Source organism: Aristolochia californica, unplaced genomic scaffold, assembly GCF_029961685.1.
Source record: "Aristolochia californica isolate CCGP_79_NKW_82.1479 unplaced genomic scaffold, dmAriCali1.0.hap1 SCAF_8, whole genome shotgun sequence".
Classification (NCBI taxonomy): Eukaryota; Viridiplantae; Streptophyta; class Magnoliopsida; order Piperales; family Aristolochiaceae; genus Aristolochia; species Aristolochia californica.
Genome location: NW_027182279.1, coordinates 31,545,875 through 31,563,016, shown reverse-complemented (window position 1 = coordinate 31,563,016; position 17,142 = coordinate 31,545,875). Strand labels below are relative to the sequence as shown.

Here is a 17,142-nt window from a genome sequence, read left to right as displayed (position 1 = left end):
TTGTAGGAAACAATCTTTTATTATGCATTGGATTTTTAGGGAGATGCAGTTGTTCTAGTACTACTAGGTTTAAAGTCAAGATAGACGATGTAGTAAATCTAATAGGTAAGGGATTTAAACTAATTAAGTCCATCAAATATTCCCCAGATGTCTTATCAGGATTAGAATGGAACCTGAAATTTAGAGAAGAAAAAATAATGAGTCTTGAAAAAAGTATTATGTACACTGATACAAAAGGTAATATAAATATTAGACTTAATAGTTATGAACAAAAGAGTACAGAAGATACAAAGTCAATTTCTGGTGAAAATTATGACTTAGTTGATATAGAATTAGAAACAGATGAAATAATATACCCTAAAGAATTTGAATTAAAACTGACAGAAAGAGAATTTCTTCATCTAGAAGAAGACTTAATAAAAAATGGAAAAATCCAAGAAGAAGAATATCTCTATTATGACCAAGAAGCCAACATCAGAATAGGAAAAATGCCATTGGAACCTAAAGAAGATGAAAAAATAGAAACAGAAGAAACTCTTAAGTATCAAAGAATATATGGATGAAGAAAGCTCTAATTCTATTCCTCGTAATAGCTATACCACTTACCCAAGAACTCCTCCTAGAGAAGGATATTACTCAAGAAATATGCCAAGGATTCCTTATAGTGATCCAGTAAACTTCGATCATAGGATACATCCTAAAGGAAAAAGAAAGGAGACAGAAAGACCTATAAAGTTTCAAGAAATGGACATAGGAAAAATTCTTAATCTTTCAGCCCATGATCCTCAAGAATGGACAATAGTATTAGATCTTTGGAAAAACCAGGTAGTCTCAGACTATATCCAAAACTTTCAATCCCAAGATTTAGAAGAAAAGTATAGATACTTAGAAACATTTTTAGGAGAAAGTGTAAAAGACTTATGGGAAAGCTACAAAAGAGGAAATCTAGAAGAATTTGGTCATTTAATGAGTCTTGGATCCAATCCATATAATTTTGTTAATAAAGTTTATCAATTAGTAACAGGAGATGATCCCAACTTAGGATTCATTACATTACAAAAAGATGCAGTAGTTTACTTAGAACAACTTAGTCTCCATAATTACAAATATGTTAAGAAATTCCTCCAATATTACTTTTATTATGCATGCATATCAAGGAATGCATTTAATAAAGATTTAGGTACAAAGTTATTCAGGAAATTACCAGGAGCCTTAGGAAAAGAAATTTATGATAAATGGCAAAATCTAGAAACAGCAAACCCAACAGCAGTTTACTCTATAGGGCAAAGAACTAAATTCATTATGACCATTCTTCAAGAAAAATGTACAGACATCCAAATACAAAGACAACTCAAAGGAGATGACTTTGGGTTTTGCAAACAGCTATACACTACTCAAGCTTACGGTTTAAAAGACTCAGGACATAAACCTAGGAGACATAAGAAATATTTCAAAAAAGGATACTTTATCCGTAGGTCAAAAAGTAGAAAACCTTATCTAAACAAAGATAGACATGTCAAAAGATTTAACCCAAAAATAACTTATAAGAATAAACTCTCTTTTTATATTTGTGGGCAAACAGAACGTTTAGCTAATACCTGTCCCAAAAGACAAAACATTAACTCTAGAAGATCTACTCTATTAGAAAATTTCCAACAAGATCTTATAGAAGTAGATGAATATATGTCAGATACATAATCCATTTATAGCATAATTAGTATACCAAATGCTCCTCTAGACTCTTCAGAATCAGATGAAGACTTAGTTGTAGATACCGAAGAAAACCTTGACCTAATGGACACAACTTCTGAATGTACACATATATGGTGTTGGTATACTGGGCTAGACAGCAATCCTTGTTTTAAATGTGCTTGGTATCCCAGTAAGAAACAAAGAGCTAAATGTAATCAGTGCTTCTTAGAAGCCTGCATCCCTTGTCTCAAAATACTTGGTATAGAACCTGTAGACAATACTATCCACAACAGATTACATAACACTAAGCTAGATATCTTGGCTAGAAAAATAGAAAATTGTGAAGTAGAAATCAGTATCCTAAAACACAGACTAGATACATTAGAAAAATATTCCTATGATGGGATTACTGTAGGATTAGATGAACCAGAAACCTCTTATGTTTGTAACCAAGACAAAACCGTTTCTAGTATCTTAGTTAGAGCCAAGATTATTTTCCCCAATAAACAATCTTTAACTTTAGATGCCTTAGTAGATTCTGGATGTACTAAATGTATTATCCATAGGAGACTAGTTCCTCTCCAATTTCTTAAGAAAACTACTAAACAAGTCTTTAGTCAACAAGTCAATGGCACATATAACCCATACACCACTTACTTTGATGAAGGCAAGATCCAATTTTATACAAATTGCTCCACCTTTTCTAGATCTTATCCTTTACCATTAACATGGGTTAGAGACCTTAAACTAAAAGTCGACTTTATTTTAGGCCTTAATTTTATCTTTCATAATAATGGCTCCCTTACTATTTCCAGAGATTATCTTCAATTCCATACGGACACCAGTACAATTCCTGTCCGAACCACATACTGTCTGAACCACCTCTTCCGCGGAGCGTGGTGGTCCCCTAGATTCAGAATCAGAATCTGAATTAAAAACTAGAGAATTAAAAGAATCAGAATCCAAATTAAAAACTAGTTGTCAATGTCAAATTCCAGGTAGTTGTAAACAACTCAATAACCCTACTATTCTCGCATTAGAACAACAAATAGACAACAATATAGTTAAATTAGATAATAAACTACTATGTTATGAGCAAGTGGAATTATATTCCTAGATCCGCAAATCACTTGGCGGATAATCGGGCTAAAAAGGGTGTTTTTTTCCAACAGCTTGTTGTGGAGGAAGGTCCTGTTTAGTATGGTTTGTATTTTTTCTCTCTTAGTAATATATTCACACCTTTTTTTAAAAATAAAATAAAATATTATGTTATGAAGAAATAGATGAAGCTTTAACCGAAGTCCTTATTCAACAATTTCAGACTTTTCCTGAAGTCGTAGTTCATACAGGCTTAGTCCCAGTGTCAGTTCAACCTGAGACCTACATCCAACAATTACCAAGTCCTCAAGATTATCCAGAAGAGGTAATGGGTGAACATGAAGATATGGATGATTGGATAGAAAGATTGATAGATTTAGATTATACTTTCTTAGACACAGAAAAACTATATTTAGAAATAATTAACGTTCATCATAAAGATAAACATCACTTACAACAGATCATAGACAAATTAGACCAATTAGAATATTTTGGAGAGAATCCCCTAAAACATTGGGATAATAATCATATACAGTGTAGGTTAGAATTATTAAATCCCAATTATATAGTTAAAACAGCCAATATAGAAGCTACTAACCTAGATAGGGAAAATTTTAAACTTCATATCACAGAACTACTAAATTTAGGAACCATTAGAAAATCTATTAGCCCCCATAGATCCGCAGCCTGTATAGTAAGAAAACACAGTGAACAGAAAAGCGGAAAATCTAGAATGGTAATTAACTATAAAAGATTAAATGATAACACTGTCACAGATAGCTATAACATACCAGATAAGTCTCAAGTAATTAATAAAATTCAAGATAAAAATATATTTGGTAAGTTTGACTGCAAGTCGGGGTTTTGGCAGGTAAAAATGCACCCTGATAGTATAGAATGGATGGCATTCACATGTCCAGAAGGACATTTTGAATGGTTAGTAATGCCTTTTGGTTTAAAGAATGCACCTGCAATTTTCAAAAGAAAGATGGATAATATATTTAAAAAATATGACACTTTTGTTCTAGTTTACATAGAAGACATTCTAGTTTTTAGCAAAACTATTGAAGAACATATTAGGTCATTTACAATTAGTATTAGCCACTTTTATGCAAGAAAGAATCATTATTAGCAAAACAAAAATTGAATTATTTAAATAATATATAAAATTCTTAAGAGTAAATATAGGACAAGGACATATTTCCAAGAAAATTTTAAAAATGCCAGATGATCTATCAGATACAAAACAACTTCAAAGATTTTTAGGAGATGTCAATTATGCTAGACCCTTTATTAAAGACATAGGAAAAATCATTGGCCCTTTGTATGGAAAAACCTCTCCAACAGGCCAAAAATTCTTTCATCAAGAAGATAAAATTTTGGTCAAAAAGGTTAAAGAAAAAATCCAAAAGTTGTCCAAATTACAAATGCCTTTAGACTCCGATTACCTTATAATAGAAACTGACGGAAGTAATTTAGGATGGGGTGGTGTTCTTATAGCTAAACCCCATAAGTATAGCGAGAAAGAGCAAACAAAAAATTGTAGTTATGTTAGCTGGAAATTTAATAATTATGGTCAAGAATTTCTTAATTTTGGTAGCCAGAAATTAGTAGTTTTTCCTAAATCTAATATTACTTTTAAAACTTTACCAAGCATTTCGGTAACAAAAGAAGAACAATGTTTACTAGACAATTTATGGCTTTCTTATCAAAGAATTCCAAAAGATCAGAAGTATTTCTTAGCCAGCATAAATGGGCTTTCAGAATATTTTTCTCAGAAAAAGAAAAGTTTTAATTTTTATGTAGTTTTTCAAGGTCATACTCCTGGAGTCTTCCATTCCTGGACCAAAGTTTTTGAGAGCATCCAAAATTTTAAAAGACCCATTTACAAAGGTTTTAATAATCTACAAGAAGCCTTAGAAGCAGCCAAGTTAACAATAGGGACAAATTATTACATAGCCCCTTCCTTGAAACATGTGAGAGAAAATCAAGTATCCTCTGGCGTTGCCATGGATAATAAAAGAATTATTTTCTGTGACCTTTGTGAAACCTTAGCCAGAACCATATAAAGACTGAACGAGAAAAGAAGACTTCTAGAAGAGAAAAATGACTTCCTAAAAGGATACATCAAATAATTGGAAGAAGAAAACAGAAGGCTAAAAACCAAGGCAATAGGTACTATTTGTAACCAGATCCTTACTAGTGAAGGGTTTTCACTAGCTAGTCCGACTCAAACGGCAGCCGGTAAAGACTCATCAAGACCGTTGATGGTTGAACATTTGCCAAAAATGTCAGAAGAGAAAAATAAAGACAAACAACAGATAGAGCCTACAGAAAAGCAGTATACAAACCTAGAGGAAATCAATAAGATGATGAAAGAATATTTTGAAGAATACTTAAAAGAACAAGGTTATGAGAAGAACGATTCAGATGCTTCCAGTAAAACTGGATCCACAAGAATTGGAACTCAGACTATTCAGTGTTATTCCCAAGATAAACACGAAAACTTTGATTTCGACTCAGAAGCCATCCATAATTTGACAACACTTGATGGCAAATAGACTATTAATTTAGAAAAGAGACTAGATAGAAAAGACTAAAAAGACTATTTAGAAAAGTGGCTGGATAGAAAAGACTAAAAAGACAACACATGGTACTACTTTCTGTCTTTCTCCTAATTATTAAATCCTATGGTTCAATTCTCTGCGAGCTGAAATGTCTTCATGTCTCTTCATTTGCAGGGGAAAAAGGTCAGCCTAGTAAGAAGCTCAGGCCTCTAAGGTTTTATAATTTTGAAAACCCCAACTCTCGTTCTGTATTTGGTTGCTCTCCTGCTCTTCCCCTGATTGTTTTTTCTTGGCAGGAGGATTATCGAATTGCTATTGTTGATGATGATGTTGATTATGCCGAAGATTTTGATGAGGATCATCGTGAAGGTATTACTTTTATTTGTTTTTTTGTTTTGTTTTAGCTTTTTGTTTTTAGTTTACTTTAGGTGCTTGAATTATGTTTATGGGTACAGAATATGGATTATGATGAAAGCGAACTGACGAAGAGGGGATTTTCTAAACTTGAATTAAAGCCTGATCATGCAAACCGCCCTTTATGGGCTTGCGCTGATGGCCGGATCTTTCTTGAGACATTATCACTATTGTATAAGCAAGCCAATGATTTCCTCATTGCAATTGCTAAGCCCATTTGCTAGTATTTAAGATGTCCTTCTATTTTTCTTCTACTTAAAACTCTGTGTGGTTGCTCATTTTCATTTTGTTGGAAAAATGTTGTGCAGGCCAGAGTCTATGCATGAGTATAACTTGGCGCCTCATTCCTTGTATGGTGCTGTTTCTGTTCGGCTCGAGACTGAAACTATAATTACTATTTTGAACAAGCTATCAAAGACTAAGCTCCTTAAAGAAATGATTGATTTCATTTATGCTTCAACTTCTAATTATGGGAAAGTAAAACTTGTACTTAAGAAGAACCGGTACTTTGTGGAGTCCCCTTTCCTGGAGGTGCGAATTTGGTCTCGTATTCTATCACAAGTGGTTAAATTTGGAACTTATGCTTTAAATGATACTTGCAGGTGCTGAAGACTTTGCTGAAGGACGAGGTTATATCTAAAGAGAGAATTTATTCTAATGAGGTAATTTAGTTTGCTGTTATTTTCTTCATGCATGTCCACTATATTTTTCTGAGGTGTTATTCTGAGTTGTGCCTTTTTATTTTTAGTCTTTTCTCTTATCTTTTTGGCGAGTGACATAAAATTTACATAGGAGTTTCTATGGATTCATCTATATGCCTATTCTTTACATATTTTACTATTATTCAAAATGGTTGAATTTACCATTTAAATCATGAAGTTGTTTACTTGTTAGAGTGGAAGAAAATAACTTCTGCTCTTGTTCTTTTTCATAGAAAGGAAGTGGAGTTTGAACATCTCTTTTGAAAAAAAAAATTGTGTTGTTAAATAATTTAATCATTTTTTGCCTGCATAGTGAATCAAAACTATCATCTCCAAAGCCACTATCACACTGCAGCATGGAGAGATTATTTGTCACTATGGCTAAACCTTCAGATAAATGGTTAAATTTCTATGATAGATCATGAGAACTTTGACACAATTCTGATGGTGATGCAAACTCTTGATCTACTGTTTAGGGTTCACAAGGAAGTGATGTATTTACAGTTAGCAAAGCTTTGAGTGAAATGGATGGTGGTGGTCATCAGAAGTTGTTCACTGGTGCTGATGTGGCAGCAGTAGCTGAAGAGAAAGAAACCCATTCTTTTGAAATAGATCCTGCTCAGGTAGGGTGGTCTATGAATGATGATGTATATTTAAGTGATTAGTGGTTAAAATTTTTTTGACCTAACTTAAACATTTACAGGTTGAAAGTGTCAAGCAAACGTGCTTACCAAATGCATCAAATTATCCCATGTTGGAGGAGTATGACTTCAGAAATGATACAGTAAGCTTTATTTCTCACAAATGCTTGATGTTCTGCCAGTTTTGTTCCTTGTCACACATCATGGGTATGTTGTTGACTTGATGTTGCTAACTGCAGGTGAACCCTGACTTAAACATGGAATTGAAGCCTCAGGCTCAGCCACGCCCATACCAGAAAAAGAGTCTCAGTAAAATGTTTGGAAATGGTGAGGGCTATTGTAAGACAATATTTTTCATGTCAATATAACTCTCCAGCAAAATAGTTGAGACTGTTGAAGACATTGTGTAGAATTCTCAGAGAGGCTAAATTGGCTAGTGCACTAGAACTGGATATTACACACATTGGTTATCCATGATTTCTTCCAATTTCATGTATAATCTTACTTCATCTTGGTACTGATTGTCACATAGGCCAAACATAATCATGCTTACCAGTGGACATCTCCATCATGATAGGTGCAATTTCAACTGATTTTTCTATTACCAAAAATTTAAAGAATCATGTAGTTAGAAGTAGGCTGCTCTCTTTTGTAGTGTGGAATACCAAATGTCTGACATGGTCTATTTAAATTAACTTATCAGGAACTTTGGCGGTGATGCTATTGGATGAAAAAATTTAAATTTCAGAACTTCCGTTGTGGTTGCCAGTCATTTGGAGTTGTTGTACTGACATAGTGCTTGGTGATATCTTATATCGCGATCTATATCATATAAGATTCTATATCAAGAATATGTTAATGAAGCATAATATTATCATATACATTCTTGATAATCCTTTTCTACATTTGCTTTCATTTTCTCCTATCAAATAGTCTGGCTGTTCCATGTATTTCTTAATAAATTCTTTCTTTTTACTTGTTGTCGTTGAAAAATTTTTTTTGTTGTGCCTTGGTTTTTGTGTTTTCTGCCACAAATTAGTTGAACTACATTTTACTGATTGGTGTTCTGCATCTTGTCCAAGCATATTGATTTGTTGTACGTTTATATTTGAACTTTTCTTCTTATATTACTTGACCTTGTAGATGCAATGTCGAGAACCTGTGTTCGATTATTTGCTATTTTGAGGGTGCCAGTTTTGGATGTACCACCCAAGAGGTGGCCTAGTGTTGGTTGGTCAATGCTACCACATGCTTGCACTTGCAAAGACATCATGCTACTGAGTTATGCAGGAGTTTGTCGTATGTAGTGGATTGAATAATGTGGCAATGATGAGGCTGTCAATTTGCTCTAACATGAGCGAGCCTCTTCATGGTATGAGCCCTCAATTGGTGGGTGCAAGCTGTCGATTGTCAGTCACTTGTTAGAAATAATGTTGGTTTTGAAGAAGACCACCTTGGATGTGTATACCCAGAGGCTTTCATTTAAGAAATGATCTCTTAAATAGGATGCTAGGTTCACACCTTTCTTTAAACATTTGTGTCTTAAAGTTGAGATTTGATTATTTTGTTTACTTCTCTGTGTAGCTTGGTCTTTTCTGTTTCGATTATAGATTTTTCAGCATGAGGGTGAACTTGCAGTAAATTGTAGGAAGAGCAAGATCAGGAATTATAGTTCTTCCTTGTGGGGCTGGGAAGTCTCTTGTTGGTGTCTCTGCAGCCTGTCGAATACGAAAGATTTGCCTCTGTTTAGCAACAAATGTTGTTCCTGTAGACTAGTGGGCCTTCCAATTCAAGTTGTGTTCTACTATTCGAGATGATCAGATATGTCGTTTCACCTTTGATAGTAAAGAGAGATTTTGTGGTAATGCTGGTGTGGTTGTACAACTTATAACATGGTTGCTTTTGGCGGGAAAAGGTCTGAAGAGTCTGAGAAGATAATTGAGGAGATAAGAAATCAAGAATGAGGTTTGCTTCTCATGGATGAGGTACATTTCTTGTGTAAAGCTATATTTTAGTTATGTGTGTATGCTTTGGACTTATAGTAGGTGTTTAATGGAAGAAAGGAAAAATTGATGTCAATGGCAAAAAGCGACATAAAATATGAAATAGAGTATGGGCTACGATCCAAAAATCTCACCTATTAGATAATTTTAGTTGTTAGACCATGAGGGAAAACTATTTTGAACTATGACCTAGACCCTCTTGCTGAGTACAGGTTCTTAAGTGGATGATTTTCGGAGCAACTGCTTCAGCGTAGCTAAGTTGTTTGTTGTATATACAAAGTGCATTTATGCAGCATCATTTCTTGATCATTTTGGTTAGCAAATTGTGTGTTGTCACTATTGGACGTGGATTGCACACTAGGCTTGTGAGGTTAAGCAGTTTCTGACATGGATATATGATCTTGGTGCTCTTAAATAAAGATTTCACTAAATTTAAACTCTTTCACACTGTTGATTTACACATTTTTTACTTCGGAGATTATCTACCTGCTTCCTGTGCTTTCTAATTGAATTTTTCTTACTGTTTCCTTTTATTTGGGTTTCAAACGGTGTTTTCAGGTGCATGTTGTCCCTGCACATATGTTTCAGAAGGTCATTAGTATCACTAAATCTCATTGTAAACTTGGGCTAACTGGTCAGTATTGGTATTTGATGGATTTTGGATCTGCCCTTCTTAAAGAATGTTGTCTTCACTCTTCATATTTGCTAGGAACTGACTTTCGAACTTCACACCACAGCAACCCTCGTGAGAGAGGATGAACGTATCACAGATTTGAACTTCGTTATTGACCCTAAATTATATGAATCAAACTGGTTGGATCTTGTAAAAGGAGGGTTCATTGCAAATGTCCAGTGTGCTGAAGTATGGTGTCCAATGACAAAAGAGTTTTTTTTAGAATATTTGAAGAAAGAAAATTCTAAAAAAAAATAGGTTAGTTACATATGCTCTCTGCACTCATTTGTATTTTCACCTCTCTAGATTATTCATAAATTTGGTTATATAAAAAAATAGTTTCTAATTTTGATTGCCTTAACTATGAAATATGTTATGTCCTATATTTCTTATTGACAGCTGTTATGCATTGTGAGAGCTTGTGCCTTTTAGCATATAGTAATTTTACATCTTTAAGTGTATATCAATTGACAATGCAATTTTTAGTGACATTACAATTTTCCAACAATTTCGAGGTGTTAATAGTCCTGTTCCTAGACTAATTTAAGTGAATTTACATTTTAAAATGACTAGCTAAATGTACTTTATTTTTTCAAGTGGATGGGTTTATTAATTTAATCTGCATGAAGCTGACTTCGTTAATGAATTGCCCATAGTGTTGAAGTAACTTGATTTTGACTTCAACCAACATAGATCTCTCTTTTGGTAGGAGTCAGCATATGTAGAAGTTCACCCTTCAGATGAGTATGCCATGATTTTGGTATTGAACAAGTACAATCTTTGCAGTTTTATTTGTTGTATTGGGGAATTTCACACTGAAATCATGGAAATGCACCGTCATAAACTAATTGGATTGTTATTAAAAAATACATTGATACTGTGTTTATGTCACCATACTCTTATTTTTAGGATGTTAACAGTCTGCTTCACCCAAAGAGTATTTCTATTAGTTACTCTTCTTTCCTGCTTAACTGTTCTTATATTTTATTTTTTGAATAAAATTGTGGTCTTATTTATTTCTTTGCAACGGTCTTTATTTTTTCAGGCTTTATATATAATGAACCCAAATAAATTCAGGGCATGTGAGTTTCTTATCTGGTTTCATGAACAACAGCGCGGTGATAAGATCATTGTGTTTGCTGATAATCTTTTTGCACTTACTGAGTATGCTATGAGAGAGAGAGAGAGAGAGAGAGAGAGAGAGAAAGAAAGAAAGGAATTTCAGAAGGGAGCAGACGGTAGAGGTGGGGCAGAAGAAGAAAGAGACAAGTCCCCCACCACTGAAAGCCTAGGGAAAAGAGCCATTACAGAAGCTAGCTCTGCATATTTCGGGTGAATTCTGCAACTGGATCAAGAAAATCGATAGTTCAGCTTTTAGGGTTTTTTAGTTCTTCTGATGAAAACCAAAAATAAAACCCACATCCCAAAAACTCACTCTTCAGTCAAATTATGCGAAGTAAAGCTCAGAGTCGTCTCAATTTTTCAGTTGCAGAAGATTTTAACTCTCAGAGCAGGGGCGGGTAACAGATAATCCATCAAAGTCTCCTCTCACTCTTGTTCTCACCCTCTCGGCCAAAGAAAAAGAAGAAGAAGAAAAAAACAAGGAGAAGAGGAGAAGATATAGGACGGAGAGGCTGTAGAAGAGTGGAAGATATAGGATTGAAGAGACTGCAGAAGATTACAGAGGAGGAGTCTGGTTTTGTTTCTGGTTTTGGTGGCAAGTGAGGTGGCCGGCCTTGCAATTGTCCTGACATGGGTGTTGGATTTTGTCTTGTAATGAAAGGGAAGAAGGGAATTGGAAGTCTGTTTAGCTCACGGGCCAGGCTATATCATGAGCAAATCATTTGTAATTACTTTTAAGACTCTTAGGGTTCTGCCGCTTTTGGGGCTGGATGGAGTTTATTCCACCATTTTGGAGTCTTCCATCTTTAACCTTGTTTAGGTATCAATAGAGAAATCAGCCTCCCCTAGCTTGATTCAAATTTTTTATTGACTAATCATATGAAGATGAAATTTATTTATCTAAATATACAATTCAACCCTCTTAAAATGTCATGTTGTAAAAAATCAACTTTGTGCATAAATAATTGATATTGAAACAATCAAGACCACATGTAGGACTTACATGAAATAGAGAAGGAGGTAGGCCCCTCCTCTCATTGCGTGTTGACGAGAACATTGTCGATAGAGGGGGTTGGCCTTCCCCTTCCTTATTTGAGGGTTGGGGTAGGGGAACCACCCCCCCCCCCCCCCCCCCCCCCCCCCCCCCCCCCCCTTTATGCTCGTTTGCGCCAATAAAGCCAATTGGAAGGGAAGGTCTCCTTTTTTGGAATGTGATAATCAAGTAACATAACAGAATTTTATGAGAAAATAATTTTTTTTTCTTCTAAATTCCATTAGTAAAGTTATTTTAGTAGGTATATTATTTTGTTATCATATTCTTGCAATATATTTATTTCTCAAGACTAGAAATTCTCCTTTATTTCGTAAGTCAATTTATTATGATTTTGATTTAAAAGCTTCAAAACACATTTGAAATGAGTCAAATATTATTTTTTATTTTAACATTCTTATATTAGACGCATATTTGAAATGTGATACTTATCTCTAAAATCGGTTTTAGAGATAAGGCATGGTGTGTTTAGGGAGAACGAATGATCCATTGGGCAACCTAGAAAGAAAGTTCCCAAGGAAAATTGAATTCAGATAAAAAGTCCATAGAAATCACTTATGATTGTTTATCATTATAAACAGGGGGAGATTGTAGATCTCAAGATCTTCATTGAGATATTTTTTTATTATAACAAATACTCAAGTTACTAATGATATACATAAAGTATAGCTCTTACCTCAAAAGGCCTCAAAAGAGATTTCTGGTAACATATCCTTTTGACCGGCCATGGTCTTTCCAAATGGCTCATACAAAAAGGGTTAGCTAGCAGTTCATCGTTAAACAGCCTGCAACACCATTTGTAATAAGAGAGAGAAGAGACTCTACTGAGGAATGTTTGCCCAAACTTCAGGATGACCAACCCAAAAGAGGGTAAAAGAGTAAAAATGATCAAAAAAGTTGACCACTGCAAAGATCAAGTTTAAGGTACGAAGGAGTCAAATTCTTCAATAGGAGGAAGTGAAAACATCGTAAGAGGTCAAACACAATGAAAGAAGTTGGCCACATTCTAAAATTGTTGTTGTGTTGCACAAAAAATATTTTCTACAATATTTCAAGCTCAGTTTTAGGAGCTTTAAGTTTCAAAATTTTACTAGTGACCTATTATTGTGTTCAACATCAAAAAAAGAATTTAATATATTTTAAAAAAAAATTAACCTTTGTTAATCCATTATTTCTAAAATACAAAAAAAGTCATTTTCTAGCCACAATAACTAATTTTTTCATTGTTGGAACTCGTGCTATTTAACCCAAACACACCCCGAACAAACTTTCTCTCTCATCACAGTGAAAACCAAACCTCCTAAGCCCTCCCGCATGATTTAAGGAGTTTTTTACCTCCTCTAAAGCTTGAAAGGAAGTCAAAATCGATAATTTTTTTCATTGACCAATGTTTTTTTTTACTTGATCATTTAAATCCTTATCGAATGCTTATATTTCAGCTTTTTAAATGTGTGCCAAGTAATTTTAAGTTCATATTTGAATCAATCATAACATTGTGAATAGCTGTGCAGTTGACAACGATTTGAAATCAATTTTGGAGCATCAATAATATCAATACATGTTTGTATGTTGTTTTAGTGGGGTATTTGAAAGGGCCTTTTTTAAGTATTAAAATGTGGATCAAATCTAAGTATTTGACATGCATGTACTTTGAGATATTTCAATCATTACATTAAGTAGTTGTATGTGCATTACCCAATTTGCAATTAAAACCAATCTCGAATTTACATGGAGACTACACTTTTTAATCAAGTCATTGAAGATTATATTGACTTGATTATATTTTTAAATCTGTCATTAATGGATATTTTAAGTTGCTAATTACATGGGTAAGTACTTAGAGTTGGTGTACTTATTTACTTGTGTTTAGATTGTTAAAATCTATCTATTAACATGTAATTTACATTGGACTATATTCTAAGCAAGTAATCATTTGCAATTGGGTCAAACTTTGAATAGGTAAAATCGTCCTAATTCCAAAATTATTTGAGAAAAATTATCGTGGTTGAGAATAGAAGTTGGAAAGTTGTGTTTGTTGTTGTGTGAGGCATAAGACCTTGTAGGTAGGCGGTGTTGAAAATATTTTTGTAGGTTTAAGTTGATGTGCCTAGTGAGTTGTTGCAAATTTGTGAAAGTCTAGGCTAGACCACCCTAGTTAGCTATTGGAAAAACCCTTTGCGGGTTAGGCTAGTGAGCTTAGTGAATTGTTGTAAGTCCTTGCATGGCTAGTATTATAATTGGCCTTAAAGACGATTTATTGTAAATATCATAGGCCAACCCCAACTTAACGGAGTTTCAAGGTGCCAAAACATCTTGGGAGGGGGACTAGCAATCTGTGAAAGAATTATGAACTACCTAAAAATATTGTATATGTGTACTTTCTATGTGATTACTCCGGCTTGTACCTTGATCACTATGCATAAATGTAAACTGTGAAATTGGTTTTAAACTATATATTTAGTTTTACACATTGGATTAATTGAAGAAACAAATACATACATAGGAATTAAGCAAAACCATTTAAAATTAAAAGCAAAAGTTAACAAACTTATTCACCACCTGATAGATGCCATATTCTGACATGAGAACTAGGTTAATTATAATAGAATAACCTTTATAATTGTGTTATAGGTGGTTATTTATCGGTTTTCAAATGAAATGAGCATTTATTGAATTTGGCATTAATCACTGTCGATATTGCATATTTTTCTCTCCTGAATTATATTTCATTGTTTTTAAGGTTTATTTCTTCTTGAAATGCTTTTTATAGATTCAATTATGGAATTTCAGGAGAATTTTGGTGGAGAAGGAGATATTTACCAAAATGTCCTTAGTGAAATGGAGGTGATTTTTAGGGCAAATCGTTTTAAAACAAATAAGATGGTATTAAAGGAAAAGAGGAGCGTCGAAGGCGAGAGGAGAGCGTCAAGAGAAAATAGGGGGCATCGACCAAAATAGAGGACCTTGCACCGGAAACAGGGGAAGTCCCGAGAGGATTTTCCCACCGTCGTTCGCCGTGCCACTGTCTTTCGCCGCACCACCATTGTCCACCGCCGTTCAGCAACCGAGAACAAACCCGAGGAGAGCTCGAGAGAGTCTCCGTCGAGGTGAGTTCGACAGTGCTAGTTTCCGCTCGCCAGGCCGGGAGGTGATCCAAGAGGGCTTCTCCGGTGCCAATTCCGCATTTCGACCTTCCTCCGGCGTTTATTACATATTTCCGACCATTCCCGGAGCTATTCCGACTCCGACCGAGACTCGAGAGAGCGGTTAGAGGACTTCAGCTCTGTTTCGTTCTACACCGGATGTCAACTCCGTCCGTCGGCTTCTATCCTTCGTCGCCGGCGTCATCTCTACTTCCGGCCACTCACTCTTGCTACCCGAAGCCATCAATTTCGAGAAATTGCAGCACCCGTGAGAACGAGTTGCTGCCCGAGCGAGAGGAAGGAGAAGGGGAGTAATTCGTCATTTTTTAATTTAATTTTTTATATAGTTTGAACTTAGGTTTTGAATGTTTATAGAATCTGATTTGATAATTAATGTTTATTGAATATTTTTTTTCTGAATATTTGATTAAATTAGCTAATTAGGGTAGGATTATAATTGAGGTTGGATTTTGGTATTTTAATCCGATTTCTGTCTTTCACTCTATGCGCCCAAGAGGGGCTAGATGCAAGGATTGAGAAATTGGATCTGTGGTTACGTGGCGCTCGAGAGAGGCACGAAGCACCGTAAAATCCAGAGTTGACGTTTCCTGTTGTGCAAGTAGTTAACCAGATGATTGCTTGATAATTTAGGATATAATTAGTGTTTAGTTAATATTAATTCATCATATTTGGTTAGGCTAGTTGACTGAAGAATACACAAAATTCAGTCCTCCCTGTGGATATGACCCTCGGTTCCCGCTAAATTACATGAACGATTCGTACGCTTGCGAGGTATTAAAGCCGATGTAACTAAATTCTACATCAAGTTTTTGGCGTCGTTGCCGTTGATCACCATGCATAAATGTAAACTGTGAAATTGGTTTTAAACTATATATTTAGTTTTACACTTTGGATTAATTGAAGAAACAAATACATACATAGGAATTAAGCAAAACCATTTAAAATTAAAAGCAAAAGTTAACAAACTTATTCACCACCCTTCTAAATTTGTTCCTTGTCAACCTTACAAACTATGCCTAATATATACAAAGCATGTGAGAGCATATAACATATTGTGGCCTTTTATCTCCAACTCTGTTTTTTTTCTAAATTTCACATCTATTAAAATCCCAACCCCAAAGTTAGGAGTCTCACAATGAGAATCTGCACCAGATAGAAAAAGGAACTGTTGGCCATCTCTATGTAGGATCCCTTTTGTTCTAGGTTCATAATAGACTACTCAGTCCCTCCCCCACCCCCCACCAAACACAAAAACCCTAGTTTCGATTTCCATGCTTTGATCCTCAGATCATCATTCCCATCATCATCGTCATCTTCGATATCATCTGCGATTGAGTCCTGGGCCTAGACTGACATCTTCTTGTCGCTATCAGCCACCATCGCCAACCAGTGCTTGCATGCCTGGCCATGTGTGCGCCAAAGGGCACGTCCATGTCTTCTCACAGTTCTTCGTTTCAGCTTCACTTAGAACGAATTAGACACTCCAGCTTCAGTTGTTTTAAGTTCAGTAAATCCATATCTGAGCTCTCAGTGGGTACATCTATGTCTGCATGGATATGGTAAACCTTGGGAATTGACGTAGTCAATATAACAAACACATGTAGAAGCCGCATATATTGATCAACAAACCCAGATGCATCGCTAGCTCCGACTCCCGTGAGGGGTTCGGTTTTAGCATGCCATGTCCATGTCGACGATTCTGCTTTCACGGTGGGGTTGTTTCTAGCTATGTTTCAGTTCCCCTCTACCTCCATTTGTAGGCTGTAGAGTTATTGCTACTATTCCATTCTTGACCAGTTCTTACAATGGATGCCTGAAACAGCATCGTTCCTTGCTCTGCTGCAGTAGGTACATAGACACCTCTGTTGGCATTTCACCATTACAAGAAAGAGAAAAAAAGGGGTCTTGATTCCATTTCCATGGAGATTAAATTTTCCTTCTTTTGAGTGGCTGCTCAACAAAATTCACATGTGAGACTGTCTTCCACTATCAAACAGCTGTTCAGAGAGAGAGTGG

At 35.1% G+C, this 17,142-nt stretch overlaps 1 pseudogene; it reads left to right on the top strand.

The window, feature by feature from the left end:
- Positions 1 to 5,057: 5,057 nt before the first annotated feature.
- On the top strand, positions 5,058 to 11,313 carry LOC137938407 (general transcription and DNA repair factor IIH helicase/translocase subunit XPB1-like; annotated as a pseudogene).
- The last annotated feature ends 5,829 nt before the right edge of the window (positions 11,314 to 17,142 follow it).